At 38.5% G+C, this 21,076-nt stretch overlaps 1 protein-coding gene and 2 pseudogenes across 13 annotated transcripts in view; 2 read left to right on the top strand and 1 right to left on the bottom strand.

The window, feature by feature from the left end:
• Positions 1-21,076, bottom strand: part of LOC129775128 (polypyrimidine tract-binding protein 2) — a 658,886-nt gene that overhangs the window by 67,031 nt on the left and 570,779 nt on the right. The window lies entirely within an intron of this gene.
• On the top strand, positions 3,607-3,738 carry LOC129763731 (U4 spliceosomal RNA; annotated as a pseudogene).
• Positions 9,760-9,891, top strand: LOC129763730 (U4 spliceosomal RNA; annotated as a pseudogene).

Genomic DNA, 21,076 nt, shown 5'->3' with positions numbered 1-21,076 from the left:
TGAAGAAAGAAAGACAACATTTGTAATTGATTAAAATGTGTGAATTATTCAAACGGCTGAAAATATCGGCAGTCCTTCGTCAATACATTTTCATTCGCTTTCAAGGGGATTTTTGTTTTATTTTATTTGCACTGTGTGAATGGGAGAGAAGTGGAGCAGTTTTTTTTTCTGATGTTTGCCTCGCACGCTTCCATAATCCAATGATCGAGTCCTCTGTATTTGCTGCTGGTCGGATAAAGGCAGCCGAGTGTTGGGTATCAAACGGCATAAAAAATGAATGGAAATCGCTTCGTTTTGCCGGCGCTAATTTGAAAATGGACGAATCGAAGCGGTGTCGATTTTTCCGCACAAACGACCAATTCATGGAGTGGGCTGCGAGGGGATTTATTTTTGTTTTTCCAGCAAATTATGAGTGTATATATTATTTAATTTTATAACCGATCGTAAATAGTTGACGGAGGAGAAATTTAAAACGATCAATTTTTGATTGCTTGCAATGGGTTTAATTGGTCGTATTCCGGACGGGGTGTGTTTTGTGATTAATACAAATTAAAGTTAACTTATTTAAAATCGCAACGATTTCGGGCCAAACAAACATTTATCTGAGTCGCTTTTCAACAGAAACACTCTGTCAAGCAATGTTCTTACCTTCGCCTTTTCCACAGCTTTTAGGGCAAAACAAAGAAAAGTCAAAGAAAAACCATAAATCAATGGAGTAACCCCCGAAGGAAGGGTCCTCGGCTGATGGTCGCAGAGTGGTGATGGCTGATTGTGGTGTGGTCACCGTGGAGAAGCTCTTCCCATCCCGTCCCAGAATTCACCCAAGTAAATAAATATTAAGAAGAAAGGATGAACAACAGCAAAAAAATGGAAAAGTAGGGTTCACAACACGAAATTAGATTTATAATATCCATTCCGTGTTCCAACGGGTTTTTTTTTCTTCTCCTTCATAAGGTAGGAAAGGATAACTCGATGAAAGGGTAGACAACAATTCGGCTCTTCACCAGGTTCTCGAAAAATGTAGAAAATAAACGAATGAATTCAGATTTATGCCCTATTAGGGATCGTCCAAAACGAGGATAATATTTATGAATTTGAAGATTAAATCTCCACCAACCACCATCATCCCCCACCTACTGGGCGAGACAAGGCGTCCCCCTGTTGTCCCCGTCGAGGAGATCCATCCCCTATTACCGGTTTCTGTTGGCAACCTTGGGAGAAAATAAAAAAAAAGTCCCGGAAATAATCGCTCCAGGGCATCTCTCCTCCTCTGGACGGACAACACAACACACAAAGGTAGCAGAAGGAACGAAGGAACTGTCACGAAGCTGCTGCTTTTGTCGTGTGGGAACCCCGGTGCGGGTGGGAAGTGGAAGGGAGGCGCTTGAAAAAGCGGTTTTTAATGATCTCCCGTGGCGACACGACATATGTGTGCGCGTGGCGAAATCTGGGAACCGTGATGTATTTATGTTTCCTTTTGCAATGCTTTTTTTTCTTCTTTGGTCTCATTCCCGTATCACAGCTTCAATGGATATGTTTCGTGTATCGGAGATACGGCGGGCTTTGGACGGAAGGCTATGATTTACACGTGTAATCCAAATGTTGGTTTAGGATTGGGAAAAAGGTAGGCTCCCTATTTTCGGATGATCACACGTACGGAAGCGACCACCTCCCCGGGGCACAGGAAACGATAATGTGGTCGATTTGGGGATTTGCGTTATTCTTATTTTTAGATTTGAAATGCAGGAGAAAAAAATGGTAAAATAGGAGGATCGGCAGAATAACTTCAGGGCATTGATTTGGATTGGTGATACCATGTGGGTCATTCATGGGTAAATGATTAGGGTGTGTAGTATCAAAGTTTGACTTCCAGTGACATGAGCTGTACGTACTGTGACCAGAACTTCAAGACATCATAACTGTAACTGTCAAAATTAGTCAAGAATTTGTGATATGTTTGGTTTCCAAGAACCTAAAATAATTGGGGTTGGGATTTTTTTGGGAAACAGGGGGCCAAATGAACTAAACGCCCTTGACTGTTAAAATGCGATTTTGTTTTTAAATTTATCTTAAAATGCAATGAAAATACATCGCTTTGCATTGAATTATTACTGCACTCAAAACATTTCCATGTTTTGTCATCCCCATTTACTACATTAAATAATCCTAAAAATAACAGAAAATGTCATGACTCTCAAATAAAGGCAAACCTTTTTTTATGAGGGGGATAGGGATCGCATAAAAAAATCGCATGAAAAAAATCGTGCAAAACTTCACCAGTAGCTTTAAAAACAGTGTTCGGTACACATTTCGAAAAAAGCTTTTTTTGTGCGTTAGATAAGGACCGCATAAAAAAAGTTTCTCCCAAGAAAATAACTCAAATCCACGCCGTTCACTGTTCAATTTGCTTTTGTTTCCCTGCTTTACGATGGGACAGTTTGCCTCTTCGGTTGCGCGTGGCTGTTTTGTGCTTTTAGTTGCATGCCGGAACGTGATGCTGTTAGATATCATGTCATGCAAAAACTTAGAAAAACTTAGAGCATTTGATGGGAGGAGGGGAATGATTTCAGAAGTGGATAATTGAGACGCAAATGTGCTTTTTTCGCACTGAAATGCATATAAACCATCGAATACCACACAAGAACATTAAACCACACCAAAAAAAATCGCACAAAAACAGGTTTTACTGTAGTGGTAAATCAGTTGTATAATATATATATATATATATATATATATATATATATATATATATATATATATATATATATATATATATATATATATATATATATATATATATATATATATATATATATATATATATATATATATATATATATATATATATATATATATATATATATATATATATATATATATATATATATATATATATATATATATATATATATATATATATATATATATATATATATATATATATATATATATATATATATATATATATATATATATATATATATATATATATATATATATATACGCATACTTTGCCACATACATGGCCCAAACCGAAAAGGGTATAGGTTCACATTTATACTCTCCTTTTTACTCTTAGAAAACACTTTCCAGCTTCATTTTGTAATGAAGTGTGATATTATCACGCATTTATGCAACAGCACCAGTAGCTATGTGGATAGCGTGGTTGTGTAAAACAGGATGTCTCCTCCCATACACACAGAAATTTTAAAGCTTTTGAAACAGATGATTTTATTTGCTCATTTCGCCCTTCAGTACACGAAAAAGCATTTTTTCTGCGAAGATGAAATGTTTTCTGCCACCGCTAGTTTGGGTGCAGTAACGAAAAACGAATTTATTACCCCAATTCGAAGCGTGAACATTCACAAGTAAATAAGAAAAAATAAACTCCGAACCAAACGGAAAAATGGCGCTAAAGAAACAGTTAAGATCGAATCAGGAGGTAAATAAAGCCGAAAAACGACCCGAATATGCGATCAGACACCCGACCATAATACTTCATCATAACAATGCTTGTCGCCGCACGGATCATGCCTTTAGAGCGTGATTCATGGCGAGAACGATAGAGCGGATGCTTAGATCGCGCTCTATCCTAAATACACAGAATAGCTTGCGCAGTGGCTTTATCGTAACTAATGAGGTTTTTCCGAAGTGCGATTATTGCTAGCTGAAAACCTAAATATCATAAAAATCCTCCGGCCAGCGATAACCCGCCGGGAAGGAGAACAAAACAAAAATAAGCAAAACGACGTAATGTGTTTACGATCAGAGCCTATCTCCGATCGTAAATACCGAAGGACGGGAGAAATCCCAAAAAGAGAGCACTATGGGTGCTATAAACGGAGCCTATCTCCGAGCTAGGACAATAAGTAATAAAACGGAGAGGAAAAGATAACACGCCTGCGAGCGTGTTAATAATCATCCCTCGTTCGCCCGTCTGGCTTAGAATAAATAATTGTAATTTTCTCTCTCTTATGCTACGCCCTTCTGGGGTAGATAAGAAGGCAATGTCTGTATATAAGAGAAAAACTTGAACAGAATAAACGCACTCTCAACTGGACACTCTCAACCATACCACGGACGTAGGAGCGTCGTGGCGAAGTACCGAACCCCTCTTTTTTTGTCATAAACGTATCACAACCCTGGACATCGCCCGAGCATCCTGGACACCATCGGGAGCACCCTGGACATCATCGCCGGCAGATCCCAGCGCAACAAGCGCTGGTAAGTATTGAACACCCCTCCTCCAAAGATCCGAAATTCCAACCACCCTTCCTCTCCCTTTTCCTTCCCTTGGCTCCGCCCGGCCAAACTCCCAAGTGACGCGGTACTACCGGATCGCACCAGTAGGCGCATACTCGTTATGCGCTCTACGTGATCTGGCCTACCACATAGCGTCCAGTAAAGGGCTTTCCCTTCGTGTCATCAGCACGATCTCGAACTGCAGCCACATTTGATGGCTCCAGAGAGGATCTTTCCTCCAGCGTAATCAGCACGATACCCTGCAGCCACAATTGGTGGCTCCAGAGAGGATCTTTCCTCCAGCGTAATCAGCACGATACCCTGCAGCCACATTTGGTGGCTCCAGAGAGGAGTCTTTTTCTAAAGACACTGTACGAACTCACAACACGCTCGGTTGAGTTGAGAATCCTGTTAAATTGATTTGCGCCCGTCGTTGAACGGAGAGGTTCGGTCTTGTAAAGACGAACAAGGTGAGGTTGTCTGTGGACATCACCATTTAGCCAAGAGGCAAATTGCGCATTTCAAGAAACAGAAATTAGGTCCTGAAAGACGGACAAATTAGGCCGTAGAAATCGGCATCTTGTTGAAACAAGTCCAGCTTTATAAACAGACCGATCGCCAGTCAGGCATAGTTGGACGAAGGCAACCAGGCGCCTCGTCAACATCAACTGTAATCCGGTCACGAGGGCCGGAAGACGAATATTGTGCAACGTTTGAAATCAGCGTAGGCAACTAGGCGCCACGCTTGGTTAAGACAAGGCGAAGGCAACCAGGCGCCTCGCCACTTGCGCATTATAACACAGTTTAAACATCGAGTGACGGCAACCAGGCTCCTCACTCAGGAATAATGATATCAAGCTTTACGAGATCATCACGCCCGTGCTGTGATGCATGTGGCAAGAAAATTGAACTAGACAATCTGGTCCAATGCAGACAGTGCAAAAGGAATTATCATCATTCCTGTGTAGGACATACACCCACTGAAGAGGAAACCTATTTAGTATGCTCGCTTTGTTCCCCTACCAAAACAAACGAAAGTGAGGGAAAGGCACAGGCACCTGCAGCGTCTCATCCCTCAACTAATTCGAGGGAACAAAAACAGATAGAGGAGCTGACGAATCTAGTTACACAACTAGCTGAGATGCATGTTAGCGAACGCAACAACATAACCACATTAAAAAAGGAAATAGTAACAATGCAGGCATCACTCAACGCTTTAGTCGTGGGCGCAACGACAATAGCAACACAGCGACAAACAGAATTACCATGCTCTCCGGCGCAAGCGCAGTCAACTGAACCCCTAATCAATATCTCCGGGCAACAACGTGACCGAGCAACGATTCAAACACCACTACCAATGAGATCCGGTCCATCAATTGGCTGGGAGCAGAGTGCAATGATGCCAGCTCCACAGCATGGAGATTTTACGATTCTAATGAAGAGGCAAGCTTTGACTCCCTTGCCAAAATTCAGCGGGTCGCCCAAAGATTGGGCTAAATTCAAAAGGATCTACGAAGTCAGCACGAGAGAATGTGCGTTTTCCAATCATGAAAATCTCTCCAGACTTGAAGCTGCCCTTGAAGGACGCGCAGCTAGAAGCGTGCAGCAACTATTTATAAACTCGGAAAATGTTCCGAGTATAATAGAGAGACTAGAGGAAAATTTCGGAAACCCTAAATTCATATATGAGGAACTACTGCACGATCTACAGAAGCTTAAAAGAGAAAGTAGATCAATAATAATCGAAATGTCAGATGCTTTAGAAAATATGGTGGCAAACATGACGATCATAAATCAAAGAGGTTACCTACTAGATGCGAGGTTAATAGAAGACCTAGTTAAGAGACTACCTTATAACCTGCAAATAGAATGGACACGCCATAGAACGACGACTGGTGATGCCCCATCTTTAGAAGAAATGAGTAACTGGCTGAAACCTCACGCCAAAATAATGAGGAATATGGCTTCTCCTCTACCTTCTACAGTTAGAAGCCAGATACATGTCCATCAAGAGATGCCACGCATGAAATGTCCGGTTTGCTCGAATAACCATAAAATCTTCGATTGCACGGAATTTAAGAACTCCAACATCCAAAAAAGATGTCGATTGGCAGTACAATGTAAAATATGTTTCGGATGTCTAGGCACCGGACATATGGTTAAAGATTGCAGACGATCTAGGAGGTGCGGCTTGAGTGGATGTAACAAGCACCACCACAGAATGTTACACTCGAATCCAGACATGGAACCAACACCTCGTAATACGTCCGCTACAGTTCCGCTTGAAGCCAACTGCAATATTCACAAGTCCTCAGCAAACGAGATATACTACCAGGTGATTCCAGTAACACTTCAACACGGAAGGCATTCAGTCGATACATATGCCTTCCTAGACACAGGGTCTTCCCTGACATTGCTAGATGAGGAAATGGCAAACTCCTTGGACCTATACGGCAAAGAAGAACCACTACAATTAAAATGGACACAGGACGTGTCTCGAAACGAGCTGAACAGTAGAAAAGTACAAGTTCGCATTCAGGGGTCGTCCAGAAGGTCGTACCGACTTGACGGTGTAAGAACCATTAAAAACTTACAACTTCCGACTCAGACAATGAACTACAAAGCAATGGCTACAAAATATCCGCATTTGGAAAACCTTCCGATCGAAAGCTACGAGCTTGCAAGGCCAACAATTCTCATAGGGCTGAATCAAAGCCATTTGCTTACCGCCATGGAAACAAGAAGGGGAAGTGACAATGACCCAATAGCAGTCCGAAGTAAGCTTGGATGGTTTATTTTCGGTAATGTCAGATCAATTTATCAAAACGATCATGAACTATTGCAACACGATAAAGAACTACGAGATATGATGGCTGCGCACTTCTCGATCGATGAATTTAGCATCAGACAACCAATAAGAGTCAACGACAACCCCTTGCCCTTAGAACCGGTCAACAAGTATACCACCGCGAGTTCTAACAACGTAATGCTGATAACCTCGACCGAAGATAAATCAAAAAAATCAACGCGAAAAAAAAGACGTAGAAATAAGACTACAACAAAAGGCATTTCTAAATCTTGGTTCAACATCTCACGTATATTGAAAATAATGATGTTGTTCGTAATGTCGTTCACGTTGATCAACGCTATATCCATAAAACCCGTTGACAAAGACGGTCTAATGTTCGACCATGAAGGAACGTGCTTATTACATAGAGGCATATGGCAAACGAATATACAAACCAACGTAGTGCCCGATGAAGACATTGAAGTAATTAACTCGATACGGAATAATGTGACAGTAGCGATGAAAGACATGGAGTTTGTCATCGAAGACTCTCTCCTAGAGCAAATTGCAACATCTGTTGAACGTTTATGCGATGATGCGATTGATGAGATCAAGCAGACAACGAGAACTAAACGAAGCAAAGGGTTCTTCGGTTTTTTGGCGGACTTAATATTTGGTAGCGACGATATGGAAAACGAGCTACAGGCAATGAGGGTTCATGAAGACGAAAAAATTCACCAAATATCGGAGTCAATGGTAAAAATGAATACCAAGGCGTCCAAAATGGGAGAACAGCTTAACGAGAGATACTATAAATTGTACAAAGACATGACTCAATTAAAACAATTATATTCTGCGGATAAGGTTCAAAGGTTACGAACAACGATGTTAGAAACCACGATATTGGCACGAGAAGTTATCGATGGAACGTTGAATAGATATAGGAAAGTTCGAACGTTTCCTTTGTCCGTCGACGAACTAGCCCAAACCAGAAAAAACATTTCACAAGCGTTGCCAACTGGTTACATTGTCCTGGATCACCCATCAGCCGTAAAATACAACACGCGTGTAGTCAACGGCTCCCTCATAATTACCATGACGAGTGTTGTCATCAACAAAGTTGAGTTCGAGGTATTTAAGATAATACCGATCCCACGGGCTGAGAATGGCTCAATTATTGTAACAGAACATGATCGCATCGCGGTAGGCCACAACCAAGACTTCTTCTACCCATCGATCGAACTAACAAAACTGAATGATACGCATTTAATTACGGTTCAACCAGAACTGAGTAAGGAAGTGGATTGCGTAGCGGCTGTCATACTGCATATCGCAAGTACCCGCAAATGTGCAACAAAACTGTTAACCACGCCTTACGCTATGATGGAGACACTGTCCACTCCTAATACCGTTTTATACTATGCATCCGATACAAAGGCAATAGTTATACATTGCGACAACGTGGTAATGTCACCACCTTATGAGGCAGCAGTAGTAACTCTCCAGCCAGATTGCCGTATACAATCCAACAACAAAACGATACATGCAAGTTTAAATGGCATGAACAAGAAGATTGCAACATACTTCAAATCTAAATACCAGGTGGCCGATCACCTATTGGACGAATTCAATGACACCGTAAAAGATGTGGTGGAGCCGAAGCCCGATAATCCCTACGATAACAACGCTATGATAACCGTGTACAACAGTTTGGATCCCTTCCATCCGAAATCGAAGTATCTTTGGAGGAACGCCGCCCTTTTCGTAAGCATACTAATGATTATAATCGGGATCATTTATCTACGTTGCTGCAGACGAAGATGCTGCACCAGATCCAGAGCCACAGCAGGACCCGATGTCCATATCCGAATGGACAACCTATTGAACCGGCAACAATTAGAAGACACAGCGCTTTAAAACCAAGCATTGGAGGGACGTTCAATGAAGCAAGGCGGCATGCCGAAGAATTGGAGAGAAAAAGTGATTTAAAACTCTGTTAGACCATAAGTACACAAAATGTAAAATAGAAGAAAATAATTGAATATGAAATAATTGTAGTCAAAATGAGGAATCTGACAATGAATAAGAAATATAAGCAACAAAGGGTTGCATAAACTGACGAGAAGATATGTCGTCTAATGTAATAGTAAAAAAAAAATATAATTTGTTCAGTGAAAGAAGCAATTAGGCGCCGTTGTATGGCTATTAAAGTACATAAAGTTGAAGACTCTTCTATGGATAGAAGAAGTATTGAATTTGAAAATTGAATACTCCTGCGAGAGTAAAATGAAGTGTAACACAAAGCTAAAATGAATAGGATTTGCATTGTAAATGAATCTGAAGGCAAAGTGGCTAATAAATTGTAACGAAGCAAAGAATGAATTTATAACACACCATGTATGAAGAATAAACGGAAGTCATCCGCTCATAGCAAACGAATTGCATTGTATAACTTCAGGTTAGGAAATTGAATGTAAGAAAAACATAATATTGAAAAGAGAATATAAGATGAAACAATTGCGAATTATACAGTAATAAAAGATACAGCATCAGAAGCATAGAAGAAAAAATTATTAGAAACAGATGCGGCGTAGCTCAATTGGTAAATCTGCCTTACGCGATTTACGAGGGCCGGTATGTCGCCGCACGGATCATGCCTTTAGAGCGTGATTCATGGCGAGAACGATAGAGCGGATGCTTAGATCGCGCTCTATCCTAAATACACAGAATAGCTTGCGCAGTGGCTTTATCGTAACTAATGAGGTTTTTCCGAAGTGCGATTATTGCTAGCTGAAAACCTAAATATCATAAAAATCCTCCGGCCAGCGATAACCCGCCGGGAAGGAGAACAAAACAAAAATAAGCAAAACGACGTAATGTGTTTACGATCAGAGCCTATCTCCGATCGTAAATACCGAAGGACGGGAGAAATCCCAAAAAGAGAGCACTATGGGTGCTATAAACGGAGCCTATCTCCGAGCTAGGACAATAAGTAATAAAACGGAGAGGAAAAGATAACACGCCTGCGAGCGTGTTAATAATCATCCCTCGTTCGCCCGTCTGGCTTAGAATAAATAATTGTAATTTTCTCTCTCTTATGCTACGCCCTTCTGGGGTAGATAAGAAGGCAATGTCTGTATATAAGAGAAAAACTTGAACAGAATAAACGCACTCTCAACTGGACACTCTCAACCATACCACGGACGTAGGAGCGTCGTGGCGAAGTACCGAACCCCTCTTTTTTTGTCATAAACGTATCACAACCCTGGACATCGCCCGAGCATCCTGGACACCATCGGGAGCACCCTGGACATCATCGCCGGCAGATCCCAGCGCAACAAGCGCTGGTAAGTATTGAACACCCCTCCTCCAAAGATCCGAAATTCCAACCACCCTTCCTCTCCCTTTTCCTTCCCTTGGCTCCGCCCGGCCAAACTCCCAAGTGACGCGGTACTACCGGATCGCACCAGTAGGCGCATACTCGTTATGCGCTCTACGTGATCTGGCCTACCACATAGCGTCCAGTAAAGGGCTTTCCCTTCGTGTCATCAGCACGATCTCGAACTGCAGCCACATTTGATGGCTCCAGAGAGGATCTTTCCTCCAGCGTAATCAGCACGATACCCTGCAGCCACAATTGGTGGCTCCAGAGAGGATCTTTCCTCCAGCGTAATCAGCACGATACCCTGCAGCCACAATGCTCGTCTTCATGATGCTAAGTTGGTTAAGAACTATTTCCAAAAACAGCAGAGAATTCCTGAATGATTCAAATTTTAATAGAAGTTCCTCTCAGATTCTGAAGGAACTATCCATAAACAAATCATATTTCGAAATCTAATTGTCACATGATTTGGCAGCTTGTGACCAGGGCTAATAATTTTAGAAACTAAGAAATGTGAATTGTTTTTTATTTGGCACTTTCACTTCAGCCAGAGCAATTTACGGTTGATCAATTTTCGACTATCGGGGCGAAATGAAATCGAAAAATGAATTTAGTCTATTGGGATGAAATAAAAAAAAATTAAAAAAAAATGAATGTTTTAATTTGTGCTGACAATGAAAATTGAAAATCATTACGCATAATGAAGCATCGATTTCGCTGTTATGTTCATTTCTGCTGTCGTCTCCTTTTAATTTGGATAGCAGAAGCTTTTATTGAAAATTGAAACTCAAATAGGTTCTATTCATTTTCATCGTCAACATGCTTTAGTTTGCATGTTAGAGGACACTCACAGCTTTCAATGAAAAAATTTCATCCGTGTCATTGCATTTCTCGAAAGTGTCTTCCGGAAAAAGTACAATTGAAAGAGGAACATGAGAGCGTATCAGTCACGCTTACCACCACACCTTCGGCCTCGTCAACATATAGCTTCATAGCCTACTGGGAAACTTTTCAAATCGTCGTTTTCATTAGTTTCGAATGCAACTAGTTAACTTTCATTTCAATACAAACTGTAGGAACAAATGAATGTTTCAATTCGTGCTGGAGACAAATGAACGAAATTCCCAGCGCGAATGAGGCGCACTTTGAAATGTAGTGTTCATTATTGAATTTGATTGCGATAGAGTGAGTTTCTAAGGCCCTGAGTACCACTGTTTTGCTCAATACAGATGCTATCCCAGAAATGCGCTTCACTTAAAAGCGGACAGATAGCCGGTTTTTGAGCCACAAAAAATTCTAGAATGATAAAAAAAATTCACGTCACCGTGTCTTCGAGTTTATTTCGGTCTTTTTTCCATCAATGTAAAGTTTAAATTTATAATTTGTTGTCGGCAGCGATATGTATTCACCCGTGGTATTCACCACACACAGAGCATCGTCTTACGGTCGAAACGATTTGGCTCTGCAGTGGATGAGCCGGCAGGTGAAAGTCATTATTATTGACGCTTAGGGTTCTCGCAATAAATCCATTTTTCGCCGCCAATGATAACCCAGTGCAAAACCTCAAACTTTCTTTGGTGTCGTTGAAGAACTCAGCCTAAATTTGTGTGGCACCTATTTTTTGTGGACTTATGGATCTTTTCCATGGTTTCATCAAACGATTTCCAATTGCTGTTTGAGACACATCGAGTCTTTCTGCCAGTTTTTGTTGTGTTGGGTCTAACATCCAATAACTCCTGCAATTCCTGCTTTCACTGCTGGAGAATGTTCACCATAAGCTTCCGCAAGCAAATGATGTGCTTCAATCGCTTTGCTCAGCAAATGAAAAAAAAAACAAAAATAGCAAGCGTAACAAATGTTTTTTTATTCGCAACGAATCTTGAAATTTTTGATACGCGGAAACAACCAAATTATTTTATGATTCTAATTTTAATTTAATACTTTCAATAATGAATTTGTGATTTTAATAACGAGTTGTTGCAGATCGGAGCTACATATGTGAGTCTACTCAATTTTAGAAGGTGATAGCTGGAATCCCACGGATGAAATCTACTAAGCTACTCAGGCGTAAAATTTGATACGGATGCCGTTTGGTTCACCCAAACTAGCGTTGGCCGAAAGCATTTCATCTTCGACAGAAAAAATGCTTTTTCGTGTGCTGAAGGGTGCAATGAATAAATAGAAGCACCTTTTTCAAAACCTTTAAAATGTTTGTATGTATGAAATGTTTGAGCAGACATCTCTTTCTCTCAGATTAAATGTCAGCTGGAGATTGTACCAAAAAAAAGGTTCAAACGATGTCAACAAGGATCGAACCAAGGCCGGCCGAAATGCAAGACTGTTTTACACAACACGCTATGCACATAGCCACTGGTACTGTTGCAGAAAGGCGTGATAATATTACAACTGATTATAAATTGAAGTTGGAAGGTGTTTTCTAAGAGTAAAAAGGAAATCATAAACATAAGACTTATCATTTTCTGTCTAGGCCGTATATGTGGCAAAGTATGCGAAAAGCTTCAATGCGTGCTTATTTGCAATGTGTCTTTTTTTCGACCGCTCATATTGCTCTTATATTGCCATAGCATGTATATTATACAAATGCTATACCAGTATTGGAGAGAAGCACATTTTCTGTTATTTTTAGGATGTCAAAACATGCGCTAAAAATTAATTTTGGGTGTAGGTTCTCAAAAATGTTATTCATTTTCGTGAATATTAACGTCACGACTAGTATGGAGTCTTGTGGAATCCTGCTTCCTCAGTGAATTCTCTCGATTTTTTTACTCGGAAAAAAATTTGTATTTAGTCACAAGGAATCTACCCGCTGTCGAATAAATACTCAGAATTGTTAATAATTTTATTCAAATTTAACTGTGTATTGTAGAACATTCTCTCACAAGAACACTATCTCTTATTCTCTCGCTGGGGTAATACCTACGTCAAATACGCGGTCGTGCCTTGGATACAATTCTCTAACTTTTTGATGTAGGACTACATCAATCAGTAAGCGTGCCAAATCAGTAAACATGTCACGTTTTTATGAAACAGTTTGAACGCTAATAACTATTTTCGCGGTGAACGGATTTTAATGGTAATAGAATCTAATAGAATCTGAAATTATCCAAGATTTGGTTTGTATGCTGCATAATAGAATGCCTCAATTGGTGAATGGTTTAAATTGACGTGAATTAGAAACACATCCACTTTCCCATCCAAAAATTTGCTCTGTGTATTTTTGTACTTTCCAACTCGAGCAGACGATAACCAACAACTAATGAAAGGGCGAGGCAAAATTTCTATTCTCAAGTCAACGGGCCAGCCTTAAGTCAACAGTTTCACGCTCATTCATCGCTAGCGGTACCGACGTAAATACAGTAAATACAGTGTACAACCTTTACATAACGTAATTAAAGAGCTACAGGAGAGTTGGGTTTAATCTTGTGATCGATTTTTTACGAGCTATTTCCTCAAGGAAAAACGAAGATGAACATAAGAAAACAACTTGCACTACAGAGCCAGCTTGTGTATTGTTCTCGCGAGATATCCGGTCTTCGCCCGAAGGAAGATATACTCTGTTTCTGGTGGGATTTGGATTGGATTTTGTATTATCAGCTACTACCAAGCAACCTGTTTCTCAGATGTATGGCTCGCAGCAGTTTTCGACGAGGAGGCGAACATGATCTGGGAGGTAAGAATGTTTAAGCTGGGTGAAAAATGGCGAAAGATTGTGAAACAGAACTATGGATATAAAACTAAATTGTAATGCTTTGATTGAAAATTATGTTTTTGTTTTCCCAAAAATCGACATTAACTTTTCGGACAACCCAATATGAGCTATCCTGATTTATCCTGGTTTTTATTCTCATTCTTCCTGATTTTTTCAAATTATAGTTGGCAACCCTGGTTGTGGGTGTAAAGATATTGGTCATTTAAGTAACTTTGCATACTTGAGATCTTCGGCGACAAATTAGACTACTTTTTGAAAAGGGCCAATTTTAATTTCTTTGTTTTTTACAAAAAAAATATAGCTCAAAAACTAGAATATCTACAATATTGTGGACAAAGGATGAAATGTAGGAAATTGTTTCAGAAAAAATACCAAAATTTTTTAAAAGAAAAATAACACTGAAAAAAAATATTTTTGAAATTGAGATTCATTTTTCTCAAAAACGAGTTCTTTTTTTATTCTCTAAAAACTATGTGAATAGCCCTTACAATTTCCAACAAAATACCCATAAATCGGAAGATGGGTTCTTTTGCAGGGAAAAAGTTTTTCGAACAACAGCTTTTTCATGTTTTTTTTTTTTGAAAAAAATACTATTAATCCTAATTGTGTTTAAAGTCAAGCTAGCGATATAGCGTATTCGACAAGGTTTTAGATATTTAGATATTTAAATATGTTTCCACAGAGAAAAAAGTTTTCAGAACATGTAAATCGCGATAATTTATACATAAAAATGTTACTAGTCAAACATTAACCCTTTTCGGTCGGAATTAATTCACTTTGAGAAAGGTCCTCTTATCTTTGCACGCTAATAATTCTTTCTTTATACCGAGTACCGTTACCTATTATTCATAGAAACTCCGTATACATTCGTGAAAAAGTTCTCTAGAGATGAAAATTAATTCAGAAAAAATGTAAACTATTTTAACGTGGAATAAAGTACAAACGACCGGAAAGGGTATTTAGTAGTTATTCAGAAAAAAAATTATTTTTTTTTCCGTCAATGTGCCCAACTTCCGATGTATGGATGACGTGTTGAAAATTGTAAGGGCTAATCATATATATTTTTTTTCAGAATTAAAAAAAATTGAGGAAAAGTAATGTTTATTTAAAAAAAAATTGTAACGAAATTTTTTTCAAATAAATTTTATGATATTTTCTTATTAAATATTCAATAATTTCCTACATTTCATCCTCCAACCAATATTTTGTAGGCTTTATAGTTTCTGAGTTGAGATTTTTCGAAAAAAAAGTTGGAAATAAAACTCCAAGTTAAAAAAAATGACTCAATAATCTTGTAGTTATTGAGTAATTTACAAAATGTTAGTTAAAGAATGAAATGAAGGAAATTATTCAAGTTTTCATTAAACAATATCAAACAATTTAAAATAAGAATCATTGAAAAAATATTTTGAAAAAAAAATCATTTTTTTTAGAAATATGTTTCTTTAAATCCTAAAAAAAAATACATGAAAAGCCCTTACAATTTTCAACAAGTCCGATCTTCACGCTTTTGTTTTAGTGGTGCCATCGCGTTTTCATGTCCAACAAATTGATGCGAATTGATTCTAGTGTTAGAAAAATCGCTATAAGATCCGACAAGCACTCTCAAAACCTGTCGAAAAATATGAAATCATCATCAAACGCTGGTTCTCGCTTCCTTCCCGCCAATGTTGGATATCTTTTCCGTCAGCATTAAGTCCCAAATCGGTCCATTAAAGCCCCGTACTGAATAGCAGCAATTAAGTACACCTGTCAGCAGCGCAGGGTTCTTCCCTTCCCGAAACCGCTGCTGCTGCTGATGCTGCTACTCTAGGTTCCCGTAATTCTCATCTCATACCTCCCCATCGAGTTGCTCATTTTGTGTGTTGTGAAACAGCTTTCAATTAACCAAATCCGATGCCGTCAAAAAATTAATGATAATAATCAATTATCAAACGAAGTTCGGTGGAATGGAGGAATACCACCACACCATCCTTCTCCTCGTCCTCCTCCTTCTTTGGCGCGCGCTTTATTTCGCGAGGATGTTCGCTTTTTTATTTGATGAATACACGCAGGATAGCGCTGGGAGAAGGGGGAAGGGAGGGAGTGGTGTGCAGAGTTAATTAAAATTAACTCCGAATCGAATCAAGCTTAATAATGATCCACACCGGAGAGAATGAGAGCTGGTCGACAGATGGCGCGCGCGAACAACTAGCGATGACGGCAGCTATGGCCGGGATTCGACGGTTCCCGATGCGAGCCGTGGTGCGTGTGTTGATAATTTTTAGGAATTTTACACCATCGCACGCTGTACGGTGTGTCCCGAAGAAATCCACCACCGGTCGACGAGGATGATGATAAATTGCAATAAATTATATTAATTAAACGATAATAAATAGGCTTAGCGGACCCCGGGATTGCGCGCGAAAATGAGCGCAGCCCCGGTCCGTTGTTATGGGACGGGTGAAACCGCGGTAATTAAGTGCTGTCATCTGGTGTTAGAGAACTCGAGCTTAGTTTCGCAGTTTGGTCCTTGGCGTGAAAAAAGGCCCGCAAGGTTGCGGTTTGTTGGGGCAATAAAACCAACAGAACGAGTTTCTCAGTACCACCGTCGTCATATTTTACGGGCGAAGCTTTTTGTTTTTCATGCAGAAACATCGTCCCCCCTTTGAAGCCTAAAGACAGCTAAAAATTCGCCCTTAAGTAGTATTATGAACACATTTAAATAATGAGAAATGAAACTTTGCTCAACAAGTGAGCGGACGAGACGCAGACATGGGTCCGCGTGTTTTCAGATTTTTTTTCCCGTTGCGGGACGAGAAAAATACCAAAAGTTATTGCAGTCCTTTCGGAACGAAAGGAAGAAATGCTACACGTATTCGGAACCGTCGGTAAAATCCCATTCATCTTTATTTTTGTGGTGGCAACGTTTGAACGCTGAGACTCGAGAGAGTGTACCGATAAAATATAAGGCTGATTCTCAAGCAGCATTCGCAACACTTAAATCCAGATCCTGACGAAAATTGATTTCGATGCAACAGCACACATTGCAGCAAACAAACAGACAGAAAAGGAAATCATTCATTACAACAAAGGGGCGCGGCGGCGTTCAAGCACGGATTGGCAAAGGGAAGTCTCGCCAACCGGAAGAAATCCAGGAATTGTTCGTGCTTAGCTTCCCTTCTTAGCTACGCGTACGTGAATGTGTATGTGAAGTTATATCGGCAGTTAATTGATTACATTCCCGTATAACTACTATTCAATCGGGGAATTGAGGAGGTTCCTTCGAAGCGGATCGACACTTCCGACACCTTCAAAAAGCGCTGCTACCACCTCCACGGAACAAAGGCCCGGCTTTTGCTAACTGATTGGGGCATCGGGCTGGTTGCTCCGGTAATGGGACTATAATATATCGAGGAATGGGATTTGGGGTGGCCCAAAATGGAACTGATTATCTATCGGACCTCGGCGGCGGTGGCGGCTAATTGCAGTGAAACCGGAATAATGATGATTATGTCATTTGATGCATGGGCCATTTAACAGCTGTAATCACGACACAGCAGCGTCTGGTGGAAGGTGGAAGTTAATTTGACGACAGTATGCGCGTCTCGTGCGAGGTTATGTGGTCGATAATTATACTGAAACATATACATATGACGAGTTCAACGGATTTCGGACAGACCGCAAGAGAAGATTCGCAAAAGAAGTTCTTTATGTAAACCGAAAATTAAGTATGATTGATTATCCATTCAATGACCGACTTTGAATTTTCTGAACGTTCGTGAAATTCTATCCGAAAAATGCTTCATTTTTATATGCAAAAAAGTGTACATATATATATATATATATATATATATATATATATATATATATATATATATATATATATATATATATATATATATATATATATATATATATATATTCCTCATCGGAATATTTCAAACCTGTAGTGGTTTCTCTGACCATTAGGGCACACCATCTTGAATTAGAGTGTCGAGCTATTTTTTGAAGATCCGACTTTTTTGTATAATATACCAAAAATTCAGGATTCAGGATGTGTGTCTTCTTATCCGAAATATTAAACTTTACAAGTCCTGTTTTACTCCAAAATAACCATGCATCTCCACTGGACTATTTCTGTTTTTTGTAGCTAATGGAGCCACATGGTATATTTATGTTTAGGTATGTTCCGTGTATTATTTTTTTTCATTTTCAAATTTCATTGCTCAGAAATTGTTTAATTATTTATTTTTCACTTCAGCGAAAAAGTACTTGTCCAAAACCTGAACCAAATTGCCGTAGATTCCCTGCTCATCGCAAGCGTGAAGCCTGTGGAACCTCTAAAACCAATGAAATCCTTGAAAACTTTGAAATCGTTAAAGCCTTTGAAAGCCTCCAAAACTCTTGAAATAGTTGAAGCCTTTGGAATTTTCTAAACCTTATGAAACCATTGGATACCTTTGAGAACCTTTGGAAACCCTTGGAAACTTTTGAAACCCTTCAAACCCTTCAAACACTTGAAACCTTTGAAACCTTGGAAACTTCTGAAGCCTTTGAAACCTATAAACCGTTGAAACCTATGAAGGTCATATTGAAATCTTTGAAACCTTTGACAGCCTCTGAAATCTTTGAAACCTTTAGAAACCTTCGAAGGAAGTGGATTCTAGGGCCTTATGAACTCATTGAAACATTTTTTATTCATTTTTCAATTTCATTGCTCAGAAATTGTCCAACAAAAGTTCGTACGATAATAACCAAGGTATGTGAATTAAAACATCCCATTGTTCCAGATAATTATGTCCAAATTAGAGGGGCAAAATGCGACATCGAAATATTGGGGTGATTTTTGGAACGTTATAAACCAACGCACGACGGCCGTAATTCTCTGATTTCGGAATATACTTTCATCTGTGTATACTTTCTGTTGGTATTTTAACAATTTGCTCTACGATCATTATTCCATGAAATATTCGTAATAAAAAGACGAAAGTGTAATTTTTCATCCAATCAAAAAAATGTCTATGGTGAATGGTCTTACTAGAGTGTGCTACGAATCAAATTAAATTGACATGTTCGGATATATTTTTTCAAAGTCCAGAGAAACTATGAAATAAACGAAAACAAAATTCTGATTCAGACTTTCTGATCATAGCGTAAGATCTACTAGCATAAAAAAGAAATGTTTGCCCAAAAGTGGACCGTTGAGGGTGTGGTAATTTAAAATACCTTTCTTTTGCTGCAAAAAAGATCGAAAATCGGTTAAACGATCAGAAATATACTTTTTATTTTCTAAATCGATGAAATCCACAGCAAACTGATTTATAGACCGCCCTAATTGGAAATAGTGAATCCTTAACACAAAATAAAAAAAAGCGGGTAGAAAATGAGCTTGCTAAAAGATATTTAAAAATACAATTTGAACCTAGAAATTGCTATGACAGTAAAAGCTTGGCGCAAATAGATAACAGTAGAAAACAGAATAAATCTTTAGAAAACAGCAGAAAACAAAATAAAGCAAGAGAAAACAATAGAAAACATTAAAACAAAACAGTAGAAAAAAAATAGAAAACAATAAAAAAAACAGTACAACAGTTAGATAACAGTAGAAAAAAATAGTAAACAGTAGAACAGTAGAAAAAATAGTAAAAAAAACAGTAAAAACAGAAAAAAAAATTAAAAAAAGGAAAAAATAAGCGAAAGCGATAGAAAAAAGCAGAAAACAGAAGAATAATCAATGGACAACAGAAAACAGCAGAAAAATAGTGGAAACCGTAGAAAATAAACAGCAGATAATAGTAAAATAGATAAACAGTGGATAATAAAAGAAAACAATAAAATCAGTGGACGCCATAAAATCAGTCACGAAATATCAGCGAAAATTTTCATCATCTTATTGATGCATGTAAATCGAGTCGAGGTGAACGTTCGAGCAATCATTTTTCGAATTGTTTTAATTGTCCTAAAGAAAAGTTTATTTGACTTTTCGATCAGCGCAACAATACGTTTAACTTTACGTTTCACTAACCCTGCTATGTTTTTCTGGTGATATTCTTTTACTTTACACCTACAATAGCTCAAATATTGTGTTGTATCGGCAAATTTAGCCTTGGACATCTTATGGTCCTGTAAGGGTTAAACCTTTTCAAACCATTGGAAACCTTCGGAAACCTTTGAAAACCTTTAGAAACATTTGGAAACCTTTGGAAACTTTTGAAACCTTTTGAAACCTTTGAATCCTTTGAAGCCTTTGAAACCTATAAAACCTTACTACCCTGTGAAACCGTTTAAAACTTTCAAACCTTTAAACCCTTTGCAATCTTTGAATCTTTTTAAGCCTTTGCAATCGTTGGAACCTTTGACACCCCCAAACCTCTCATGTCTGTCAAACTTTTGAAATTTGCCGAATTTCATGCTCGTCTTTGGAGTTGGCACTTGAAATCTTAAAAAACAAATTATACTACTTTTTGAAAAGGGCCAACATTTTTTCTTAATTTTTGCCAAAATTTATAACTCAAAGACTATGATACCTAAAAAATTCTTATCAAAGGATGAAATGTAGAAAATTGTTTAAATTTTCATAAAAAATAATTTTTTTTTCAATTTCACTGAAAAAAATATTTTAAAAATTAATACTCAGTTTTATCAAAAATGTTTTTTTTTAAATTCTCATAAAAAATTATATGAATAGCCCTTACAATTTTCAAAAGGTCGTCCATGCATTGGAAGATGAGCCCTTTTACAGGAAAAAAAATTTCCCAATAAAACGAAGCTTCATGTTTTCTTTGAAAAAATTACAACTATTCCTAATTTTGTTTAAAGTCAAGATAGCGATATAGTGTATTCGATAAATTTTTGGATCTTATTAAAATATGAACTTTTGTCGAAGACGTCAACTTTCTGTATTTAAAGTTTTTGGAATATAAGGCATTTTTGTATGAAGACTCCTGAAAAT

This window comes from Toxorhynchites rutilus, chromosome 1 (genome assembly GCF_029784135.1).
Source record: "Toxorhynchites rutilus septentrionalis strain SRP chromosome 1, ASM2978413v1, whole genome shotgun sequence".
Taxonomy (NCBI): Eukaryota; Metazoa; Arthropoda; class Insecta; order Diptera; family Culicidae; genus Toxorhynchites; species Toxorhynchites rutilus.
The sequence above is the reverse complement of the archived record's forward strand: the minus strand, read 5'-3'. Positions and strand labels throughout refer to the sequence as shown.